This window comes from Condylura cristata, unplaced genomic scaffold (genome assembly GCF_000260355.1).
Source record: "Condylura cristata isolate star-nosed mole 26May11 unplaced genomic scaffold, ConCri1.0 scaffold00005, whole genome shotgun sequence".
NCBI classification, from domain to species: domain Eukaryota; kingdom Metazoa; phylum Chordata; class Mammalia; order Eulipotyphla; family Talpidae; genus Condylura; species Condylura cristata.
In genome coordinates this window covers 33,533,784-33,559,991 of record NW_004567106.1, presented here as the reverse complement: position 1 = coordinate 33,559,991, position 26,208 = coordinate 33,533,784, and the positions used below count along the sequence as shown (strand labels likewise).

Genomic DNA, 26,208 nt, shown 5'->3' with positions numbered 1-26,208 from the left:
CCCCCTCTCTGTCTCTGACAGGGACATATGAAACATGCTAACAAACCTAGGTGCACATCTTTGGGATGTGGGAGGAAACCAAAGTTCCCACAAAAACCCTTCAGAATGGCTCCATCTGGGAGTTGTGTCTTTCCTCATCAATGTTATAATGAAACCAATCTGAATAAAATTGCTTTATTCTAGGAACTGCTGTACTCACAAAGTCTACTTCACTTACATCTCAAGGTTTCTCCTCATAGACACAGCTGTAACAAACTCTAGATTTCTATTCAGGGCTGATTATATGACATATGCTACAATACCAGTTTTTCCTCAATTGAAGAGAGAGAGATTTCAACTCTCATTTTATAGCCTAAGAAAGATAAATGATTTGTGCAAAACTCATATAAGGGCAAGGAATTGAGCCCAGGTCTGTATGAATAAGAGTTCTCACTACATTTTACTCATTCAACAAGTATTTACTGAGCACTTACCCTGTGCCAGGTGAAAGAGAGCAAGGAAGAGGGTGAGTGAGTGATGAACAAAACAAAATCTTTACTCTTATGAAACTTCCATTCTAAGAAGGGGTGGGAGAGCAGTGGCCAGAGGGTGGGTATACTTTACCACTGGCCCTGGGAGTTGTATGTAGCATGTGCCTTTCTCCATTGTGTAAATACTCCCATTGTGGTCAATTTCAGACATGCAGAAAGGTGAGTGCCATTGGCTGTCCTGAGCCATTTCACACAAGCATAGCACACCATTGCAACAAACCAATACTCATATATATGTGATATTTCTATTGTATATCATTAATTTACTACACAATAAATAATATACAACAAGTTAAGCAACTCTACAATGTGTCTGACAGTGATGAATTTATATGAATTAAGGAGTTTTGCTTGAGCAGGTGTTTGGGTACATGGAGTGGTAAGTGTGATGTGGAAAAATTCAGGAGCTACCCTGAAAATGACAGTTGATGAAAAATTGGCTGTTCTTAACCTGTAAAATCAAGATACTGATTCTAACTATCCCATAGGATCATTGCGACAATTCAAATGCACTTATTATGATATATTGCCTTCTTGTATACAGAAGGCACACAATAAGTGTGTTATTCATTTAATTATTATCATTTTTAGAACTGACAAGAATATAAAGCTTTTATTTCTAAAAGACATTTAAACAGGACCTAATGATTGACCAATAACCTGAAAAATGTCTCTGTAAAGGTGGGGCTGCTAAGTTCAGATAACAGGATTCCATGCCTTTAAACAATGAAATTGGGGTTTTCAATAGCCCTGCTATTTCAGGATAATTTGATTAAGTTTTTAATCATTAAAACATCAATCCCAGATCAATCCAGGCCACTGTCCCTCAAAGAACTGTAAAAAATATTGTAATATTTCTGGAATTGAGTGGCAACACAGTTTTGTTCTCCTTCATCCAAAAAAGATACATAGATAAAAAAGTAAAACATACAATATACAATTTGCTCTTAAATATGTTCAAAGCTGTAACTTTTATTCAAAATGAAAATTCTACTAAAAGAAAATAAGGACTACAACCTACAGTGATAAAGCTACACAGAATAATAGAATATATGAAAATATTGAATTATTTTAGATTGACAGATGAAACTCTTGTACCTACTTTTATTATTTCTTTAAGAACCGAGGTGTAGTCCTAAGCTCATTATCAGGGCAAGTGGCTAAATAAAAAGGAAAAACATCTCAGCCACCAAAACACTCCCTTTTTCTCTCCAGGACATTGCTGGGATTCAGAATCATTAGCTCTGAGTTAGAGAAGGCAGTGCTACATTGAACTTCAAAGAGCACAGCTGCCTTGCAAACCCTGGTCAAGGGCTCCGAAGGTTCCTTTTGATTTCATGGCAGTCTTCCTCTCTGGGGGTCACATCCGAGAGAAGAGATGAAGATTCAGAACTTCAGGGAGATGCTTGTTGGTCGTTCTTCTTTTTCTGTTTTTAAGGACACCATCTTTTATTTCTTATTGAGATAAAAATGCTGTTTGGTGATGAGAATGAGCCAAGGATTGGAGGCAATGGCTAACTCTTCCATTTGTTCCAGTGAATTCCAGTGGAGGAAGTGGCTAAGTAGGGTCTAGACTGTTTTGGTCTTTTAGTCTTCAGCTTATCAAACTATAGCTTGTACTTCTCAAGCAGGACCTCCCCTAACAAGGCTGATGCGAAAATAGTTGAGGATGGAAGGGAAAATATGGACATGTACATATTCTTCATACCAGTTCCAGGTGACAGAAATTTTAGTCGCATCACCTGCCTTGGTCTGGATCTTCTCCAATATTTTCTTCTTGTCTCAACAATTTCTACTCTTCAAACAAACAGCTTTTTGTTTACAGGGGATACATACACAGCCATTCCTTGAGGAAGGAGCTGATAAAGACCCACAGATTACATCACTGTGAAAAGGTCACCCCAGACTCCAAGTTCCTTCACCAACTGCAAGGGGATGAGCTCCAGTTGTCTCTGGGTGCCTGTTCCGTGTCCTCCACCTGCTTGTAGAGTCGTGGCATCAGGGAAGCCTTGGCTCCCGGCCCTACCTGCCTGGCTGCACCTTCCACCAGTGCTGCCCGACACTGCCCAGATCCTGCCAGAGGCTGAAGGCCTCCTGGCTGGCGGCTTCTGTCCAGTCAAGGTCAGGGTAGCAGGTCTGCTCTTTGCAGTGCCCTTCAGTGGCTGCCCACAACAGAGCACGCAGAGCACGGGCAGATCTGAGGGTCCTTCTAAATCCAAATGGCAACGAGGACACAAGTCCAGATATCCCTAAGCCATCAAGAGGACTCTCCAATTGGGACCATTCACCTGTAATCCAAGTGAACTGGGGACTTTTTGAAACTTCTATTTGCCCCCCTTAATTTTTTTTTTCACACAATTTCACCCAAGAAGGAGCCACCTACCCAACACCATCAGGAAATGCTGAAAATATTGTCTGAAGATAACTTTTCCTTCAGGAAGAGATACTTACTCCTCCTCCCAGTTGCTATCTTTTTGTGAACTCCTTGATTTTCATTGGAGGATATATAAACCATCAGGTCAAACAAGTTTTTCTATATACTGTGGAGACAGTGCCCCCATCCTCCCAAGCTTTACCTGGGGACAGGTGTAGACAGTTGCTGACACTGTTTTCTAAAACACTTTCACTTCCAGGTAGACTTCCTTTAGCAACTTGTTTAGAATCATGAGGAGTTCCCATATTCCTTACTTCCTACCTTCCCTTTCCATTAACCAGTTCCAAAATTTTAATTGTGCTTATTGCATGTATTTCTTTGTGTGTAAAATACTGAGAAAAAGGAAGTGAGCAACACATTTATTTAAATAAGTGCGAGCTGGCTAGCAGGTTAATAGTTTTGGAGTTAAAAGGTTAAAAGGTTTGGGGTCTTGGCATTTGTGTGTGTGTGTGTTTAGGGTTTTATAGGGGAGTCCTTGTTACCTAGTTTTTCTGAATTTAGCTTTTGCCATTTAGTTGCTTTTTTGTTTTGGGGGCTATATTTATGATCATTTCAGTCTTTTAGGAAAGTTTCGAGAACTATACAATTGCTAGCATTCCACTGTATTTGCTTTATCACACATCTGTTTATCTAACCATCCACAGATCCATCCTTTGAGGGAAATAACACTTCAAAGTAAGCTGCTGCCAAAGATTTGATTTGGTTTCTGGTATTTCACACAAAAGCTAGCCTGAAAGTAGTTTCTCTTCAACTGAACCACTTGCTACAGACTCTCAAACCCAACCTGAAAGTCCCCCCTCAGCTCCTCTGCAGGTCCTATATTAATGCTTCACTTTAGGCCTTTCTGTCAAGTTTTCCTTAACTGGTATCCTCTCCTACCCTATGGGAAATGGCCATTCCCCGCTCCTTCCATCTCCACTCCTCTTCTACCTCCTGGTGTTTCCATTTCAAGACCACCAAGAAATGAATATTTCTAAAGCTCCACTTTAAATTTTTCACTACCCACCCCCTTCCCCAGGAAAAGGGAGATATTTTCATATGGTACTCACTGTAAATGACTCGTCTGGGTGCACTTCAAAAGAAAGCCAGCCCATCCCCCAGCCTGAGTCCAACCAGAGTGTCACAGATGCCCTGTGTCATAAACCAGCCAGGTTTATAAGTGCTGCTTTCACTACTCACTGCTACCAGCTAAAGAACTTAGTTACTTCTTTTATTTTCCTGGGAAAGTATAGGAGTCATTCACTGAATGTGCAAGAGGAAAAAAAAGTCTTTTTTTCAGAAGAGACTGGAAATGAGAAAGTTATCTAACACAATACAGGGTCTGTGATTCCAACTTAAAGCTCCAGCCAAAATTCTTCATCTGGCTTTCAATGCTGACCTTTCACCTCTTAGCAAGGCTTGACTTCCTTTTAGGCTAGACAAAATTCACCCCTGGGTTTTGTCAAAGGCAGTGGCCTCATTAATCAGCAAAAAGCAAACATTCGTCCCTCCTCATAATGCAAACCATCCAGTCAAAGGCTCTGGGTAGCAAACTGTTTAAAGCAGCAATTATGAAGGCATATTTCACAGGAATCTTCTATTTTTTAAAAAGAAGCCATTTACAAAGCACATTTTTATTTTTACAGAAAATTAGAAAATACAAACGAAGAGAGGAATAAAGGAAGTATTAACTATAACCCTGATCCTAGGAATCACTGTATCACTGTTAACCTCTTGATATATATCCTTCTATATATTAAAAATGTGAATTATTTCATCAGGCAATGATAGATCAGAGACATTCTATGGGATAGTAGGAGGGAGAAGATCCAGGACAGGGGTGGGAAGAGCACAAGGGACTATGATGATGGTGCACTGGTGAATTGGTGGTGGGATTTTCATAGGGAAACCATGCATTGTACAAAAATGAAGGATAATATAATGAATATATTTTTTTTAAATGTGAATTATTGTATATACTGTTTCTATTTTTAATTGCATGGTTAAGTTATAAATTATTATTAATTGACATGATTCCATGCCATTATTATTTGGCATAGTTTCAATGGGTACATTTATGATAAATGCTATAATTTAATAATCCTTGTTGGACATCAAGGTTGTTTGAAAATTTTCACTGTTACAATTATTGCTTTAAAAAGTTTTGTAAGTCCTACTATCTACATAATTTTAATTGTTTCAAGTAATAAATCTTCAGGAGTGCTAGGTTAAGAGCTATGTACATTGTTAAGTTTTTAAATAACCATTGCAATATTGCTTTGAAGATTTAGACTTCCACCAACAGTTGTATAACCCACACCCTTGCCCTGGGAAAATTTTGTAATTCTTCTCTTATCCAATAGGTGGAAAAGATATTATGCTGTTTAAATTTACCTTTATTTGATCACTTAAAAAATGTCCATTTTATTGATATTTTCGATTCTTCTTCTGTCAGAAACCCAAGCAATGGTGCAGGAGAGAAGTAGTCCCAAGGAAATTTCTTCTAGCACCTATGAGTCAGACTGGAAGTCCATGAAACTTAGCAGCCCTATGAAGCGCCATCAATGAACAATTGGACTTCTGTAACTCAGCTGAATTTCTGCAATCTCTTCCCTCTTTTGTTAATTAGATATATCTAATATCTTGAGACACTAGAAGAGTATGACAAGACTTTTAGACCCCCAAGTATTCTTGGTAAGTAATATCTACTAATATTTTGACCCAAAAGTTTTGTATAGGCTCATCAGCTGGAAGAAGACTGGTTAAAGCCAGCTCACAGGAGAAGGAATGTGGGAAAAGGTATTTGGAAAGATGTACTCATTGGCTCAAATCAAATGGGTAAACTTGAACCAGAACCGAGAGCTCCTAGTTTCTTTGTGTCTTGGCAACAGAGGAAGCTTTACCTATACAAATGTGCAAAATTCAAAATAACTTTTTAAAGTTAGACATATATCTGAAATACTCAGGGAAGTCCAGAGGTTTTCTAGAGAGCAGAGGGAGTTCCCACTGCTACTGAATGACTTACCTGATCTAGCCCTGATTGGGAAACAGTGCTGGCTCTGACTCCTAGTATCTAACTAAAGTACTATGCTCAGTAGTGCAGAGCAGACATCAGGCAACAAGACCCCCAAATCACAGTGCCTGCAGGCTTTCAACAGATGAGTGTAAGTCCTACTTTGGGGACTTTTGGACACATACTTAATTCCCCAAAAGCCTTAATTATCAGCAAAATTTCAATGCCTTATTTCTAGAGTCAGATTCAACTACGTAGGGATCTTATCAGCCTCTGAATACCTGTAGCTCCTCATTTGGAAGAGGGTAACATCCATTCTACCTTTCTTGTGGTTACTGTCTTTTGCCAGCTGCCAGCTGCAGCTAAGAGATCAAGCCCCTTAAAAGTAACAGCAGCAGCAACCACCAAAGTTTCATCTCGGGGGAGGCCCAAAGGGCATTAGGGTCTTCGTGACCCAGTGTGATGTAGAGCCCCAGCCAGGGCTGTGGCTAGCACTCTGGGTCTGGTTTTTGTTAAGCAAAAACATCTCACAACATCTTCAAAGTTATAGGTTCCAGACTCATTGAATTCATGGCTATGAATTCCAGCTGCTATGTGTGAAACCTTATTCTCCAGCCTGTAATTCTGACCTCTCTAGTTCTTCACCGACTTCATTTTCAAACACTGACTGAGTTCAGGGAGGCCCAGGAGTTTCCTTCATCAATCCATGGCCTGGCTCAGACCTCCAGTGTCCAATCACTTAAGGAAGTGCCTGGGAGCCCAGCAGAAATTGCTGGCTCACAAAATGACACTTGCAATCAGGTGCCTCTAGCTTCATCAGCCTGATTCTCCAGTTCAGGGAATTCCAAAGCAGGTTTTGAGTCAACAATTTCAAAAACTCTTCTAGGAAGTTGATAAGAGGAAAACTGACATCGCTGCCTGCAGGCTCTTGCATAAATGACAGTCAGAGCAAGTTAATTTGCAGCAACCACTTGCTTGTACATTTAGAGTTAGAATATGGTTCTGGAGCTTTAGTGAATTAATATCAAATATTGCCAGAACTGGTCCAAGTGTTCTATTTAAGTAGATCTGAAGAGGGGCTTGCGAAACTACATTTCTAACAAGGTCTCAGGAGAGACAGCTACTACTAGACTGGGAACTAAACTTTGAGAACCACTGAATTAGGTTATCTTATATCATATATAAGAATAACACTTTCTAGAAGATTTCAATACCACCTACTTCATGTGGCTAAATTTAAGATTTCCTGACCAGATGTGTTGGTATTGAGGGCTCTTTGCATGCCTTTAATTAGCTATAAGATGTGTATGATCCACATCTTTGGTTAATTTTTCTATTGAAGTACTAATTTACCTCTAGATTTATGAAACATTTTAATCTTTTTCTCTGTATGTGGCAGTTTTTCTACACTTACTTTAAATTTTATTTCTGATGTTTATGATATATAGAAGTTAATTTTTAAAAGCCCTCCCATTCATGACTCTTTATTCTATATGGCTTTCCCCCAGTATTTTGTGCTTAGAAAGTCAACTTTTCCCTAAAAAAGAAGATATTCCTAGATACTTCCTTAACTTTGTATGGTTTAATGTGAAATGTCTAAATGGAATTTGTTTTGTTCTATGTGGTCAGGAGAAGATATAATTATTTTGCATTGGTCATTTGCTAAATTATCTATCCCTTTTCCCCAATGATCTGTGATGCTCTGTCATCACATTAAATTCCCATAAATGCTAGGGCTGACTGTTGAGATACTGTGCTTTCCCTTTAATCTGTGCCTCTTCTCATACACCAATCACTACTTAAATATAATATGTTTACCAGCTTGCTTTCACATATTCACTCAACAAATATTTACCAAGCTTGTATTAGGTGCCAAGCACAGTTCTAGACAATGAGGACACATCAGTGAGGCAGGCCAACCATTTCTCAGCTGCTTCCCTTTCTAGTGGGCAATTTGGGCGTTGCACAAATTAAAAACAACAGCTATGACTACTGCTGTCTGCCAGGCTCTGTCAGGTACTTTATGTGTCACATATAATCTTCACACTAGTCCCATGACATAAGCATTATTATTTCCACTTTACACATGAGGAAAACTGACATCTAGATGACCATACAGTAGTAAGAGAAAAAAACAGATATAAATGCAGGCAGATTCATATATGAACAGAGAAACAATGACAGGAAAGAGTGGAATTTGCTTCAACCAATGGTGAAGGAAGGCTTCTTTGAGGAGGACATGTCCTCTGAACAGAAATCTGAAGTATAAGAATGAGAATCCCGAGAAAGTCTAGACCAGAAAGAAAAAGTTAGGGGGACAGCAGTGAAATGAAGGTAATGAATTCAATGTTTTCTGGTTAGGGAAAGACACCAGTGGAGCCACAGCTCAGTGAGCCAGAGGCAGCAGAGGCAAGTTCTTGGAGGCCAGCCACCTGGGGGTGCAGGTCCCCATGGAGAATGGAGGGTGAATTCTGATAGGCTGACACTGTCAGATAGGTTCTGATTCACGTTTTTAAAAGATCACTTTGTTGTGTGAGCAAGACGAAGGAGATATCATTACCCTCCCATATGAAAAAAATTTCATGGCTATTTTCAGTTGTTTATTCTTTTGGAAAAATCTTAGAAGCATTTTGTCATGCTCTCAAAAAACCCACTGTGATATAATTGGAATCATATTAAATACTCTATGCATTGATTTGGAAGAACTATCATCTTTATAGAATGTGGCATTATACAGGAAATGCACATCTCTTCCCTTGTATTCAAGCAATTAAAAAAATCTAAAAAAAAAATTGGAAATTAAAAAAAAAAAACCCAAACTATATTTCTGGGCCTTTATTTCCTGCCTGTACTATTACAATCAACCACCTCCTAAAATGGGCAAAGGACCTTTTCTAATTGACTAGGGCTCTATCTCCCGCCCCAGTGCTGATTTACATTCAGTAGATGGCTCACTTCCTAAGGGATTTAGCTCTCAGTGACCTGTAAGCCAAGGAGCCAGAGAGGGCAAAAGATGGCAGTTTAACCCCAGAACCTCAGCCAAAAGGGCCTCAGTTGCTCATCTGTCACCCAATCGGGCAGAAAGTCACCTTTTAAGAAAAGGAAAGACTTGAGAATACAGAGAAAAACTGTGCCTTGGCCTAACACCTTGGCATGAGTGCAGCTGACAGAGGGAAACAAGAGGGAAGTGCTTTAAGGAACACTGTTTATACTTTGTCTCTAGAAGATTCACATGGAATCAAAAAGCTAGTGAGAATATCAACAGATGTTATGAAAGTGTCACCTACTGGTGCTGTGGCCAAATGCAATTTACTGAAATTAATGCTTGAGTTTTTGATTTTTGTTTCCTGCATCTGTAAAATGGGGCTAAAGTTCTTATTAGTCATAATGTGATAGAAAGATATTTGGCCAGATTCTGATCATCCAGATCCTCAACCAGCCCTTCCTGTGGCCATAGCCCAAGAAAGATGGTGTTTGGTCAAGAAGTATGGTAACCAATTCCTGGCCAGCGGAGGCCCCCAAACCACACACAGTGTCCTGCTTACCTCTCTGAACATGCACAGCCTGTGTTATTCCTCTGGTCAAGGCTATTCAGTGGTAAATTGTAAAGCCTCTCATTAAAACCCAGTTATAGGAAAGAACCAGATAGTCACACTAAGTTGTCTGACAACAGCAGGAAAGTAGAAAGCAGGTATTGATCATCAATAATGGTGATGATCCTTAAAATCCTTCTCTAGTATTCCAAGCAATCCCCTACTCATGAACCAGAGCTAGCAATGAGAAAAAGGTACTTCATTGATAGCTGAGGCTACAGAACATCTACATTTTTGTACAATGAGATACTGTAACAGCTAAATGAATCCATTTTCCAAGGGAGAACCAGAATAATAAAATAAGTAACAGTCTTGAGGTAGACGGTCCACCTGGTTGACTTTAAAGAGTCAGACAAATACGTAGGGTGTTAACTACAGGCTTCACACTGTTCCTACTTACAGCATATCACCTAATGTCATCCACAGCCACCAATCTACAGATGAAGACATAGAATGGTACCTGACTGGCTAAAAGCCAGAGGTCTGAGATTTGAGCCCAGACTAGCTGCAGGTCTATGTTCTTCTCTTCTCAGGCATGAGATTGCAAACTTTAATGGGCAATAAGGTTGGCCAGAGAGTCAGAATTCTAGAGATAGTGGGCAGGCCTGAGAATCTGAATTTCTTATACATTCCCCAGGGGATGCTGATGATACTGGGCCACAGACCACGCTTCAGAGAACCACAGCCCTGCAGAAGGAAAAGTGCCTCTAATGATAAATTCACAAGACAGTCATATGCAACTTAGGGGCCTACGTAGGAAAAGTGCTTATGCAGCTCCTGAGAGGGGCAACCAATATTTTTCTTCTGACTCAAGTCTGTTTCAGACCTCAGCTACAGAGGGATGGAGAAGGCCATCTGATTTCCTGTTTCTAAAACATTATCATCTCTTCCCTCAAGAGTCTGATGCAGCACCACTGCCCAACAATTCCAGGGGGAAAGTACAGCCCTGCCATGAAGCCATGAGTTTCTAATGCATCAGCACGATAAGATCTCAATAGCGCCTGACATCCATGAACCTTAAAGCCAGTGAGTCTGACCTGTATCTTCAGCTAAATCTTGAGAGGTATACATGCTTGATTTCATGTTTCTAAATATTAACATCTAAAGTTTGCAAACTTCACTTGCTCTTTTAGAAGGGCTGCTATGAGAGGGAGGAGGAAAGGATAATGTATACCCCAGTTTAATTTTGGCATGCAATTTTCCCCAGTTTGAGTACTTGTTACTTGTCAGTCTGGCAGTCACGTCTGTTCCTGGCCAGGGTATGCTGAACTGCTTTGCTCCTTCAATCACATGGGGAACCCCCACTCCAGCCCAGGCCTGTCTATGAACTAGAGTAACCCGGCCCTGTTGGCCCAGACCCAGGCAGACAGCTCATTCGGGTCACTAGGATTCACATTTTAAAAGGAGGAACAAACTGATGAGATAAAAATAAAACCGCTGAGTGCAGCGGAGGCTTGCCATTCCTGGAGGACACAGGGTCTCAGGCAGGCTACCGCATTCTCTATGCATCTTGCCCTGGTCATGCATGGTCAACAACCTTGTTTGGACAAAGGCAAGGGTCCACTCCCTGCCTAGGTTAAAATGTTTTGCACTGAGATTTCAGATGGACAGTCACTTCATCTGGGGTTGGAAATAGACAGAAACAAAGATTTCTGCCTCTCAGATAGACCCAAACAATAGAAACACTAAAAACAGCACATATAGTATGCTTCTTGTTGAACTTTTTAGTGTAGAATAACATGGAATCTTTCCTTCACTAGAACTCTGCTCTAAGAAGGTAGTTGCGGTATGGGAATCAGGGCCTGTCATACTGTTGACCCTTATTAAATGTTTGGTGAAGTAATGGTGCTGACCTGACTCCCTCCCAGGTCTTTAGGTATAAAGAAAAGAATACTTAAGTGCCCCTTAATGAAGAGACACTTATTATCTGCAGCATAAGTTATTAAAGTTTAAAGCTTGCTTATTTTTTAATGGTAGAAAAATGCTATAAATGACCCTCCATCAAATACTGCAGTGATCCCCTGGGCTCAGACAGCCACCTAGCAGCTTCTCACCTCACACCATCAGACAGTGAATGATACGGCTTCTAGGTCACTCATGCCCAGACGACCAGTGGACCACCAGCTAACAAGACAGCTTCACACCAAGCACACTACTGGGCATCTGAAATAGTTTTGAACTGAGATGTTGCTGTTGAGAGTAAAGCACACATTCAATTTCAAAGAGTACAGAAAAAGAATAGAAAACATTTCATTACTGACTTTTTTTTTAAGATTTATTTATTTATAAATACAGAACCGGGGTACAGGCCAGAGGTGCAGGGGCGGTGAGAGGATTCACCAGAGACAGAGTGGGGAGCAGAACAGGCTGATCCATGAAGTATACTGCTGAGGGGAGCTGCGAGTGGGTCAGGAGAGGCCTGCCATGCCATGTGGGTCAGCTCTGGAGCAGCGATTGAACTCAGGCTGAAGTGGCTTTAGCTTCTTAGTGATGTGCTTTAACCTGCTGTGCCACCAGGGAGGGCCCTCATTACTGACTTTTATCATGACTGTGTGGACAAATGATCTGGGTTAACATTTCAGATAGACTGAGTTTAAAAAAAAAACATTAATACTGCCCCTTTTTCCCTTATCTTTTAAAACCATGCTACCAGAAAATTTTAAATGGCCTATGTGACTCTCATTGCATTTCAGCTACACAGTACTGTTCTAGATGGTCCACCAAGAATTGTCCTCTCCGACTTATACCCTGGAGCCCTAGAAGATCCACTCATTCTTAGGATTCTTATGGTAAAATCCTATTCCTTCACTAGCGTCTCTATCCAGGGATTTAGCCCTATTATCACCCAGCTTACCCAGGCTCCTAGAGCCAGAAACCTTCTGTGGGCGGGCCTGGGGCAGTCTGGCTGGCACTGGCTGGTGGTCTACTGGTCGTCTGGGCATCAGTGCTCACAGGGCCATGTGTGAATGGAGAAGGCTGAAGCCTCAATTCAGCATTCTGGCAATGTGAGCTCATTATACTGGCAAATTTCTGCCATTATTTAGGTCAGTGGCCCCATTACCCCAGAATCCTAGAGACAGAGAGTTTCTGTGGGGTTTTGTCTTTGCCACTTTTGGCTATCCTTGTCCCTTCTTAGCAAAAAACACTTTGCTGAGGCACTAAACTTTTTTTTAAAGCCAGTGATCAAGTTTCTATGTGTTTTTACTGTCCCTGATAAAATGGCCTGCTCACTTTGGTAATTTGCTGCCTTTTGTGAAGTTAAACACATAATTCAAAATTGAATGCTATTTCATTTTGTTAGGGGAGGTAGCATAGTTCCTGCCCCCATTTAATGAGGAGCCGAGCTGTGGGGCCAGATGAAGCCATATAATATGGATATATAACATGTAGCTGTTTGGGGGAAACATGTGGAGAATATGTATGTGCTTGCTTCTGGGCTTTCATTAAGGGCTTGAGGGTCTTAGTGTAGCCACATGGAGAAGAGACATGTAGAGGCACTTGGAGACGTGGGTGAGAGACCCAGGTGGAGGCTGACAATAGTAGCCATTACCTTGACTTTGTACTTTCTACTTTGTGCTTTGATTCTGCTCCTTTAGTCCAGCTTTCTGGAATGTTTCAGAACCCCTTTCATACAATTCCCCAGGAAACATGCCTTAGACTTGTGACAAGCTTTTAAGACCTCGGCAACTTGGTTTGGGACCAGCCCGTGAGGGACAGATTATTTTGGGTTGTTTTTTGGGACACTAATATCTTTTCTTTTCTTTGCACATCAATTTTATTAAAGTTATTTCATGCTAATATTCTTCTTTGTCTTTGTGCTTATGGATGGCTGGACCCCTTTGGACCATGCAAGTTAAGGGGTTTCCAGGTTGTCTCTTGGTCACCCACTAACAATTTGGGGGAAAAGAATCATGTTGCCTGCTTTTTACTTGCAGTTCAGTTTTCCAAATCACACAGAATGGAGCTGAAACGCACCCTGGCAATGAAACTGGAAACTCTTTCTAAAGCTCAAGAGATGCCAGAAAAATCTTGTATCCATTTTTTCCTCTCTTATGTGAAATACAGGGCATGCCTTTCTCATTGTAAAATAATCAAGTGGCAGTGATTTGATATGATACACCTTTGAAAGGAAAAGTTGTTTTTGGACAGCTTGGAAATAGACCATTTTTTCCTAGTGTTCATCTTCTAAATTATTTTATTTATAATAACATGGTTGCATTCATATTGTATAAAAAAAATCCCCAAAGTACAGAAGCGAGTGGCAGAAAGTTCACAACACTGTAACCCTAAGACCTTGTTTTTGGCTGTTATTTCTGATAAACACAGCTAATTCCCAGCCCACAGAGAATTGGCATGGCTATGAGTTGAAGATACAGGCCACTGGAGGGAAAAGAAATGAGCCTGAACTGCTGCTTGGACTCCACCTTTATGACACCTAAACTTAGCCATTCTTAGAACCATTACAGCATGGTCTTCCCATTAATTCTTAGAAGGCAATAGTCATTATTTCTTCACTCCTACACTCACACCCCCCATGGTGCACACAGAATTTGGCACTCAGCAAGTTATAACAGATATGTCCTGTGCTGTACTAAGGCACAACTTTAAAAAACAAAACCAAGCATTGCCACATAGTAATTTCCACCACTCCAGGAACTCCACAGATGCCCTTCAAGAGGTACTCCTAGGAAAGCAGCAACCCCAACCTTTGCAGGCCAGCTGAGCCCCATCTGTTTACAAGGCTAGGACACCTGCAACTTCATTTCAAGTCTATTCCAGGGAAATAGAAAAGAGCTCAGAGGGGGAACACGACCCTAAGTCACTTGGGAGCTCTAAGAGTCAAGGTCTTGGCACCTCACTCATACAATCCAGAAGTTTTCTGCAGGTGGCCTATATACTTCGGATTTGGCCTGTGGAGTCATCAGATTCCAGCCCTCCAAATCTATTTCAGTCATTAGGAAAACCCACCCATATTACTAATATTGTTCTCCTTTCTGTTCAGTAAACAAACATTCACAGAACAAGTACCCTGAGTAGGACTCTAAGCCATGAAGAAACATAAAAAATGGTTCTGCCTACACAGAATTTTCAGTCTAACAGTGAAACACTAAATCAATAGACTGAAGTTAATCAACACTATAAGGCAATCAAAGACAAGGAAATGATCTGGATTCTAGACTTACTCCCTCTCCCACCCCTTTGTCGCAGCTGTGATGCTTAAAAGACACCCAGAGTTACCTTCTCTCACGCGGCAGATGACCATGAGGCTATCTGTTGATCAAACCAAAGGAAAGAGAAAAGAGACAGGGCTGGGGGAGGATTCCCTAAGACACCCAGGAACATGCATCAAAGCTTTAAAGTATGGAAACCCTCTAACCCAGCAGTAGCCTATGGGAAGGTGAAGATGTATATTTATTAGAGCTATTTAAATACACACACACACACACACACACATGTAAAAGGAAAGGCTTAAATGTCAAACAACACAGGTTAAAAGGAAAGAACAGTACCTACCTCCTAGGGTTGTGTGATGCTTGAGTTTATGTGCAAAGTTCAGAACAACTGCCTGGCACATATTATGTTCTATACAAGAACTGTGCAACATCATCATCATTGTTGATATTCTCAGATAAATTAAAATGCGTTTATGTAACACAGCCGTTTTAGTACAAAGAAAAGCACTTAGGTGCATGGAAAAAAGAAGGAAATGTTAGTGAAAAGGGAAAAAAGTGGTTTCTAAAACTATACACCGTGTGATCACAATTTTGTGTAAACAAACACTTATCCATAAGCATGAAAAACAGAGGCTGGAAGTGCATTTGCTGAGGTACTAAGAGTTGTTGCTTCAGTGGTAATGTTAAGGGTGATTTTTCTTTAGAATCTGTGCTTTTCTCACTCCTCTAAATTGCCACAGTAAAATGTATTGTTTTAATATTGAAATATTTTTCTAGTTAAAAGATGAAAGAGCAGCAACTTTTGACCCACTGCTTAATTTTCATTAAGCCCATTGGCTGTTTCCTTTTAGCTCCTGTAAAAGAGGGTCCAGGTCTATTTTTATTGCCATGTTCCCATCCCACTACAGATAATAACTCCCACTGGCAGCTTTTGAAAATGATGATACAGTTTTTCTATAACAGCTAATTACCTCTGAGCCATTCAGTTGAATCTAAAAGAAACCCAGTTTTATAAACACCAGACTCTCTTGCACTGGAGTCCTGGGCAAAGTATAAACCAAAGTGGCTGGGTATTCAGTTAGAGTTTCTAGTGGTTTTCCACTTTTCTCTGCTCAACTGTTAGAAAGGAACGGGAAAAGAAGGAGAAAATGACCACAGAATGGGAACGAAGACCACATGGTGTGTGGCATGCCCTGTGACGCTGTTCTGAGTCACTTCCTGTCCAGGTGCAAGACTGCCCCAGACCCAGCCAGAAGGGCCACACTCCAATGCCAGAGTGCAGCCTGCACCCCAGCCCGGATCCTGCCACCAGAAGCTGTACCATGAGCATCGCCCACCATAAGCATCGCCTGCCATGCACTCTGCCTGTTCCCTAGTTGGCAGCGCTTTCTTTTTGAGGAAGGAAACTGCAGAGTCAGGAAACTGTGTCTGCCTAGGAGAGGATTGGTATGTCTAGCCTCCTTCAGACACCAGAAAGGAACCAGGATCGGTGCATCCTAGGGTTTAAGAACTGAGATCTGGGCTCAGGGAACTCTGGGTTCAAATTCCAGCTATGCTTACAAGCTGGACTTTAACCCCTTACCAGCCTTTGTAAATCCCAGTGTCCAGGGCTATAGTCTCAGAGTTATAATGAAATAGGGCTACGGAAGGTTGTGTCTATGGAGTATAGCCACAATTATACATGGCTCAATTTCGGGGATACTGTGTCATTAAAGAAATGTTAGCTTGGTTTTAAAAACCACCTTGCAGCACCTGAGTGAAGCTGAGAAGTCTTTCCACATGGTCTCTCTCATTTAAAAGCAAGCTGTCTGTTGTCCATTTCCTACAACACCCTCAGGGCAGCTGGGTCCCATCAGCAGTCCAGGTGTTGTACTTGGCACAGGAGAAAAAACAGAGTGAGAATTTCAAGACCAAAGAAAGTAAATAATTTTTCTCTGGCAAGACCCTGGCTAGGTAAACCCATGTGAAGGCCCAGGCCAATGTACTAGGCTGCCAGCACGATTTCAGGGCTTGAAAGTCTCTGGGGGATGGAGAGTTCCACAGGGGTGCCTAGCCTGGAGAGATGAGTCCAAAAGACTTTTTTCCTAACCCTTGTTCACATTTCTCAGCTTTTGTATCTATCTTGTTTAGTCCCCCACTCAGCAGATACATGTAGAGGTGGCTCTTTTTTGTCAAGTTTTCAAACTGGAATTGTGAATCATGTGGTAAAATGCAGATTCTAAATCTTTGGGTCTGGCAAGGGGACTGAGACTCTGTGTTTCTAACCAGCACTCAGCTAACAGTGATGCTCCTGGTCCAGAGAAACAGAGGCATATAAGGCTTTGAGTAAGAATGTGAAAGGAAGCCAGAACTTGGCAAAAAAAAAAAAGGCAGCTGAGTCAGGATGGACTGGGGCTCAGTTCTACTTCAGGCTTCACTCAACAAGAATCAGAAGGTTTCACATTAGTAGTACCAGCTTTGTAGACCTTGGGAGTAAATGCTTGTACAAGTTTCTGAAAACACTATGTGAACGAGTGCACAGTGGAGGATGGCAGATAATGGACAGGTCAAGAAAGGCTGGAAGTGGGAAAAAAGACAAAAGCCTGGTTCACATCTAGGCAGGAGCGAGGGAGGAGGGTATGACATATTGTGGGTTATACAGTGCCTGGTTTACCCTCACAGTAAGTACCACAGGAGGCTCAGTGAGTCAATGGCAGCTCAGACAGGTGATGTGACTTGTTCCATGTCTCTTAGCTAGTTGTTACCAGAAGAAACCAGGCCTTTGCTGTTCTAAAACCCAAGTTCTTTTCTCCATCTTCTAGTAGAAGAGATGTCTGGATACTTCATCTAACTTCTTCAAAGTTAACATCTTACAAAGCAGAGTGCAATTATCAAAACCAGAGAACAGAGGTGGCACAAGGCTATAAACCACTCTGCATACTAGATCCATATTTTGCCAACTGTCCATAATGTTCTTTTTCATCTCTGGGACCAGCCCAGTCTCCGTACTTGCTTCAGTCACCACATCTCCTTGTTTTCCTTCAACCTGGGACAGCTCCAGTCTTTGTCATCTGTAACTATAGCCAATTATTTGTGGAATGTCTCACAAATTGGGTATGCTTACTTACTCTCTACTGATAAAGTTCAGGTTACGTATTTTTGGCAAAAATATCACAGAATGATGTGTCCCGCTCAGAGCTTCAAATCTGGAGATGCATGAGGTTGTTAGGCTCTGTTAGGGTGTTATTAGCAAGTGTCTCTACTGGAAAATCACTACTTATTCCTTAATAATTAATAATTAATATGTATCCATAGGGAAAATTTGGAGATGACCAACAGTTAATTCAGATATGTACTCCTGTTTGAATGCCACAGGTCTAGAAGAGCTGTGAGCAGAGATAGGACAGAAACAGCTAGTTGACACAACAGACAAGACCTGAAGACTTCTGAAAATCTCTGAAACAACAGCCTAGGGAAGACTCCCAAGGGGGAATTTGATGATCTCAATGATGAAAAAACAAACAAAGAAACCCTAAACTCCTCAGTGTAAACCAACAAGAATGCAAGAATGTTCTGGAGAGCAAATCTAGCAGTCCTCTACATCTGTGGTAAAAATCAGAATGCACAGCAATGATTAGTTTAGAGTAAGTTTTTTTTTCTAGAACTATACTCAATCTGGAGCCAAACTGGACAAGCCTAAAGAAATGTGATGTAAGAAAAAAAAAAAATACCCATAAATCTTAGAAGAGCAGGAAGAATTTAAGATTTACAAGGCTCTTAGTAAGGGCTGTCATTTACAAAAGCCTGCTTAGGCTCTGTGTGGCCTGAATTAGGGCCAGGGCCCTGTGACAACTCCAGGCAACAGTTGAGAGAGGAGCTCATAGGTTATGATGGTTTTAATCTCACAGTTATCTGACTCCAGGGGAATGTTCCTTTATCCTGATTGCTAGAGGCATATTTTGGCTTCTAGAGAGTATTATTCCCATTTTAGGGAAGAAGCAGCTGAGACTCAGAGAGGATGTTATTACCTCAGCAGGAGAAGGAACACAGGGTCTGAAAACAGGCTTATCCTACCATTCACTCACTTACTACCTCCCATAAGGCTCTGTAAAATTGATGCATGACCAGGCCATGTACCTACTGGGAGCACCCAAGAAGAGAGACTTGGAAGTTTCAAAAGTCATGTATTTATATATCCCAGGCATTATTATTATCTATCTCAAGCAGGAGCATTACATCTCACCAATGTCATGTCCTGACAGCTCTCAGAGTTCCCAACTTCCCTCTTTCCACAACAATTACAGAAATTAAGATCCTAAAGGAAGAGGACAATGTGCTTTTTGTAACAACAACAGCGGCAGCAATAATAACAGTTATAAATTCCCTTGCTAGTGTTTAAAAAAAAAAAGACAAACCACCTAAATGGAGAGTTTCACGCCGGTACTTCATACCTAACCTAAATGTAGTTTCAGCCTTTCCCAAAAGTGGATTTTAAGCCAATTTGGCATTTCCTTGGTCAGCAATAGTGACCAGTTTGCTTTCCTGCCTTCCCTAAAGTCTTGGAGGTTTTGTCTGAAATAACCTTTCTTTTCTTGTCCCACCCCATGATTGACTATAAAAATCTTCTCTTTAGTGCACCTCTTGGCTGCACCTTTCTTTTTACTGTTCAATTCAGATTTGTCTAACAAAAAAAAATAGATTTTAAAAATTAAGTCTATTGGATCTTTGTTACTTAACACTAGAAAATAAAGCAGCTCAGTTTCCTGCTACCCAAGGGAGAAACTGCCACAGAGAGGCAGCCCTGCTCGCCTCTCCATGCAGGCCACAAGGCAGTAAGCAGCTCTGCAAAAGTGGTGGAAAGAGGCACCAGTAGCAAAGCACCCATCTATCTAAAACAGCATTCGTACTCTTCCCACAAACCAAGAAATGTAGAAAGTCTAATCTGTGAAGACTTTCCCTTTTGTCTCTAGGGAGGAAGGCCCTTGACAGTCCAGCAGTTTAAGTGGGCTACACTTAAGTTCTGTGCCCTGGTCATCATCACACATTTCTCAGAGTTCATACAGTCAATGGCTTGCCAATGGCCTTCTCAGCTTTTTTTTTTTTTTAAAGATTTATTTATTTATTCGTACAGAACTGGGGTACAGGCCAGAGATGCGGAGGGTGAGAGGATTCACCAGTGACAGAATGGGGAGCAGAACAGGCAGATCGAGGAAGTACACTGTTGAGGGGAGCAGCGGGCGGGTCAGGAGAGGTCTGCCACGCCATGTGGTCTCCTCAGGGGCAGGCGGGGATCGAACTCATACTGAAGTGGCTTTAGCTTCTTGGTGCTGTGCTTTAACCTACTGTGCCACCAGGGAGGGCCCCTTCTCAGCTTTTTTATACAAGCCATTAGAAAAAGCATTTTTTAGACCTGGCTCTAATTTTATGGTGAGGAGTAGGTAACAGGATGGTGCCAGAAGCATTTCATCAGGGAATGGCTCTACCCCTGGCTTGTATGGTTGGGCATCTCGCAGTCACCTCAGTTTTCCAGCAAGCACATCAGGCAGGCTTCCATCTCCTTGCCTTATTCTAAAGTGTTTCCAGCCTCAGAGACCCTCCAAGAAACTAGTCCTGTTAGTCATCGTGGCCCTACACTTCACATTAACAGGATAACTGCCTGTAGCCCTTGGAAAAGGAACACTGCCCCTCAACACTGCCTTTTCAACTGGAAAAGGAACACTGCCCCTCATGTCATCACCAGGACCTGGCTAGGTTCCTGCAGAGCACTCAGGACTATCTGATCACTAACACAATACAGAAATGAACAAAGGAAGAAATGACTCAGAAAGAAAAGGACAGGAAGTCAGGAGCTCTGTGTGGGGCACTATGAACGATTAGCTTCAGTCGGAAAGATTTCAGTAGTCCCAGGTGCCTGAGTATTTGTGTTCAGTAATTAGAGGCACACCCAAATCACCACTGGAATTAACTAGCCATTCCTGGCACGGGCAGGGACACTTGAATTTTGGTAAAGTGCCCACATTAAAAAAAAAAAGTGGCTACCGGGCCTCCCTTGTGGCACAGGGATAAAGTCTCAGCACTATCAAGGTGGTGATATGCCACCATATTCACTCACCATATGCCCAAGCCTTGATATTACTGTCAGTAATACCAATACACTGTGATATGGCTCCAAATACCACCTTAGGAGAGATGATGATAATTCTGGAAAATGCCTTAGGTACTGTGAACTAAAATGGGTTTAGCGGGTTATCAACAAATAGCATTCTACTAGTAGTGGTCTGGATTTCTGAATTCTTTTTGGAAACCAAAAAGCCCTAGACACATGTTTTTAAATAAGACTGCTCCCAGCAGAATGTGAAACAATACCCACGGTGTCCCTGGAATTGCTAGTCACCTATCTCTAGGGAGAGAATCTGGCTACTTTAGGGCACGGTTCCATCAGCACATATGGAGAAATCCAGAGCTTCATCAGTGTTCCTGCCCCTTTCTTTGCTCTTTCTACAGCTTCCCTCTGCCCTCTTAACCCTGTCCCGTTCTGCCCTGTTTGCATGAATGCTTCCCTTCCTGCCCAATCTCACCTCTCCTTCCTTGTCTCTGAGGCATTCCCCTTGTTCTAGAGCCATACTCTATACTCTTCAATCTAAAAAACTCTCTGCTCCTGCTCCTGGCTCCCGGTCTCTGCATTTTCTCTCCAGAAACTCTGTTCTCTAGGTCTCACCTTTGTCAAACTTCTCCTGCTTGCCACTTCTAATCTCAGCATTCATCATCAGTCCATCTGGGATACTTCCCTGACATCAATTCATCCCAAGATTTAGTTAACATCCTAGCTGTGAATACTCCTTCTGCTCTACCTGCCTCCCAACCGGATGAAGAGGGCCTTAAGGTGCAGACTCAGGTCAGTGGCTAACAGATTGTGACCACCTGCTGAGCGAGAATGAAGAGTCCTGACAAGCTGCCCCTCCCTAGCCAGTGGTCCTCCCTCCCCCATGCCCCCCTCCACCTGCACCCCCCTCATTTCCATTCTTAGATATCAATACCAGTTTTTTTTTTTTTAATGTAAGAGGATCTGGGTTATGTGACAGTTTATGGCTCTGCACATCGGTTTGCACAGTTTTACCTACACAGTTGAGAAACAGGTCTTTAACTGCTAGGGTTCCACTGTTTCAGCCCCAGGCTACTCACTTACTGATAATTCTGCCAACTTTACACTTTTGGTTTCTGTACTTTGCAGTGTGTACACAAAAATTATTCACAAAAAATTGATTTTAAGAAAAGAAAAAGAAGGAATGGATGACTGCAAAGATGGGTATCATCAATGCCCTGAAAACTGGAGACACTGACAGGTGTCAACCAGCCCAGAGAAGAATAGCAATCAGTCTTTTGCCCCTTCATTCCTGTCATGCTCAGCTTCCCTCTGTTGCTGTTTGGAAATGACTCTTGTGGAGTTTTTCCCTAGATTCATGTGACATGAGGAGTTCACTGCATCTGTTCTCTTGCTTTCTTCCCTTTTAAAAATAATTTGTGGTTTGTGTGTTTTTACACAATACAGATTAGCTGGCTGTGGATGCGTCACTGCTCACACACCGTCACTCCCAGTGTTTAAAAATAAAAATCACATCTGCAATGCAAAGCTCACGAGTTCTGGTTTTAGAAAAGAGCAAAAGAATTGGGTGCCCCGCATCTTCTTTTAAATTCTGTTCAGGCCTCCATGTGCCTATGCAGGGCTTAAAAGATGAGGTAGTTTAACCTGCATGATTGTGACAACCTGGGAGAGTCTCAGTCTCTCAAGCTTTTCCCTCCCACATAGCTTCTGCAAGCCCAAGGTCACGGGGCAGGGGTCACCAATAGCCTCAAGACCCTTTGCCATAAAAGGCTGCAGTCTCTGGTTGCAAACTACCACTAGGGATAACTCCCTCAAGATTCACAAAAAGGAGCAACGTTGGGGCACACGAAGAGCACATGGTCTGAAAAGTAGTGTCTCTGTCAGGAGGGACAGGTCAGAAGTATGCATCTGGTTTTAATCAGAAGAGCCAGATCGACACAGCCAGAGACAGCTCCCATTTGACCTGGCAGCTGGATGCATTCCAGATCATTCCCAATTCAAGTGTTCTTTCTTCTTCATCATGGTCTGAAAGTCTCACCATGGAAAACAAATGACATGTAGTCCTAGCCAGGGCTACCTTAGGTTTTCAGCATAATGTGGAGAACTCAGCAGCCAGGTGGCAGCTGCCTGCCAGGCTGCCCAGTGCTCTGGTGTGCGGCACACAACCTTGCCCAAGCTTACCCCTACAGCTGTGCCAAAAAGGCTTCACTCACAGCCCGAGGCCAGGGCTAAGTCACTGATTTTAGGTTCTAAACCAAAGTTGCCTCAAAGTGGCTGACCTCAGTCTTCCTATCTCCTTATCTATCAACTCATTCTTGTCACTCCTGTCTTGCATAATTTTAGGACCAGTATCTAAGCTGCCCAAGGTAATGCGATCTGGCACAAACCAACAATTCCCAGGAGACTGTTTAACTTGATGAAAACGACAGACACGATGTAACTCGGTACTAACATAGTCCTGGCCTAAATGAGGTAACTGCAGTTTCTGAATAAAAGTGAACGTGGAAATCATTTCAAGTTCAGAAACTTAAGTATTTTCTGGGGAAGAGGTCATTGACCAGTAATGACTTAAGGGAAGACAGCTGGCAAGCTCCCAAATGAGGAAGTTCCAGGACTCTGGGTGTGGCCAACACAAGTTACTTTCCAAGCTAGCCCAGACACAGTCCCGAAGGCAGAGGCCAGGAGAACCTGTGATTACCTGAGGGTGGGCTTCTCCTCTCTAAATATAACCCGAGGGTTATCAAGTGTAGGTTTCACCCCTCCCTCAAGACTCCCCCGCTTTCAAAGAGCAGTTATTTTACAACAGTACTTCTCGATTAGCGTTATTTTTGTGTGCCAGGCTTCCATGAGGTATCAGTCTCAGGACTAAAATAAACCCAGAGGAACAAAGGGTGCCGATGAAGGGTGCCAGATGTTTTCCCCTTTGCAGTCTGAGAAGGCCAGTGTGTGTGCAGGTCTCAGCTCCCCCAGGTTCACCTCCCTGAGTGACCCATGTTTAGGGATTAAATTTGCAGCCTTTGAAATCTCAAACAAGCGTTTTCATTTCTTGGTTAGGATTATAAGGACTTCTGTGTGATTATATTAGGGGAATTGGGAGTGGGAGAGAGACATGAATCAAGCTAAACCTAATGGCTGGCACTGCCCATGTGGTTTCCATGTGCCAGAACCACATTAAAGAAGCCTCCAAGCACCTTTCACTTACTTGTCATTGAAATCAAAGAGGCTCATGTTATTATTTTTACTTTATAGGTGGGGAAATAGAGATACAAAAAGGTTGAGTAATTTGCCTAACCTGCCACAGCCAGCGTGAGCACAGGATTTCAACCAAGCCCGTTTGCAAACGTCTATACTCCTAACCACATAGTTAAATAATCTCAGCAAGAAAATGTGGGATAATTAATTTCTTGGAATCTTCGCTTCTCTCTCATGTCAGGAGTGGTAGGGTATGCATATTCTCCTGTCCCCACAGCTACCTCACCTACTATAGCTACTTTTGAAATAAGGACACAGCCAAAAACTTTTAAATATTTAGGAAAATTAATGTCCACATAAAGACATTCAAGATGTTATACTATAGCAGTGCACATTTCATAATTTTAAGACTAAATTAGACCTTGTTGGTTTGATTTTATGCCTTGGCATTTTTCAAAAATACCTGTTTTTCAAACAGGCAAATGTTCTATCTTTTGGAATTTAGATCAGCACTTATCTTAACATTTCTGTAAATGGGTTAGCAAATATATATTTTTGAGCAAGTGTGCTTTTGAGATCACCTGTGCCAGTTCTGGCTACTTTCCCCCTCACTTCCTCTGCAATGGTTGCCCTTACTAGAGCTCCACCCTACGGGGCTGGGTACAAGGGAAGTCTCCTTTGCTTGCAAACACCCAGAGTGGAGGCCGCACTGGAGGACAGGACTGTCTGAATGGCACCGGCTGCTGCTTCAGACTATGCAAGATTTCCACTATGTCAAACCGAACTCACTAAATGACACCCAATCTATCACACATTAACCCGCTATTCTTTAAATGGAGAAAGCAATATTTGCTCATTAGTTGTCATAGAACATTTTCAAATATGAAATTATGTAAATTCTTGATGTATTTTCATAATAAAATAGCAGAAGTTACCAGTGCACCTCATAAGCATCCATCCAATCAATTTTCAAAAGTATTTGTAAAGAAATATATGTAATTAGCCATTTACCTATGTCAGAGCTCAATTCTTTTATGTAAACTATACACTACAGGCAATGACTAGAAACCAGGACTAGAATTAACTCTCACCACTTCTTTAGTGCAGACCTCAGGGGAGTGAAGGAAAAGCCCTGATTGAAATTTTCCTTTTTATTGAAGGTAATTGTTGACTCAGAGCTTCTGGAATCACTGGGTCCTCTTTCTCTGCTGACCTATATGGGAGCCATCCAGACTGCCCGTCTCAGTGTCAGTCAGAATGCAGCTGCCTGCAGAGTTCTAGCTCTCAAAAGTGTTATGGGAAATAGAGGCCATTATCACACCATCTAGACTGACCCCAGAGCAGTGCAGCCAGATGCCAGACACACAAAATGTCCAATAATATTACATCATTTCAACTGACTGAAGCTGGGAGAACAGGAAGTACCTCTTCCTATTCATTCCTGGCCTCATCATCAAAAAGAGTCATCTATTGCTATATTGATTATCCAAAAAGTACATCATCTAAAAATCTTGTAGTAAAAAAGAGACACAGAGAGAAAACAGACCATTCAAGACTGATGCACATTTGTACAGAGAACTAAGTGACAATTATAGTTTAAAAATACCAGCACAATTAAAAAACAAGTTAATTTACTAATAACTAAATAGTACTTGCAGGGGACTTGTCCACCCATGTTTATAGCATATTATAACAGCCAATGGGTGGAAGTAAGGCAACTGTCTATGGACAGATGCATGGATAAACAAAATGTGGCATACGTAGAGTATTATTCAGTTTTTAAAAAGTCAGGAAATTCAGACACATGCTACATGTATGAACCTAGTGGACATTACACTAGGTAAAACAAGCTAGTCACAAAAGATACAACACCATATGATTCCACTTATGTAAAGTACTAAGAATATTCAGAAAGAGGAATTAGAAGGGCTATTGCCAGGAGCTGCTGGAGAGAAGGTGGGATAGGCAGTTAATGTTTAAGGAGTAGGAAGATTTAGTTCAGGAAGATGGCAAAAGTTCTAGAGGTGGTTGTAAACACTCTTAAATGTCACTTTATACTTAAAAATGGTTAAAATGGTAAAGTATGTGTTATATTTTTTCCTGTAATTTTTAAAATTTAAAAATTAACAAAAAATACGACCTCACTTAAAATTTTATAGCTAAAGGTAGCTTGATAGAGCTGAGGAGCTGAGGTTGTAATAACAAGGGCAA

General features: G+C 41.6%; 1 protein-coding gene across 1 annotated transcript in view; it reads right to left on the bottom strand.

Moving 5' to 3' along the window:
- The window catches only part of EEPD1 (endonuclease/exonuclease/phosphatase family domain containing 1), a 102,785-nt gene that overhangs the window by 51,710 nt on the left and 24,867 nt on the right, over nucleotides 1-26,208 (bottom strand). The gene's annotated exons all lie outside the window — the stretch shown is intronic.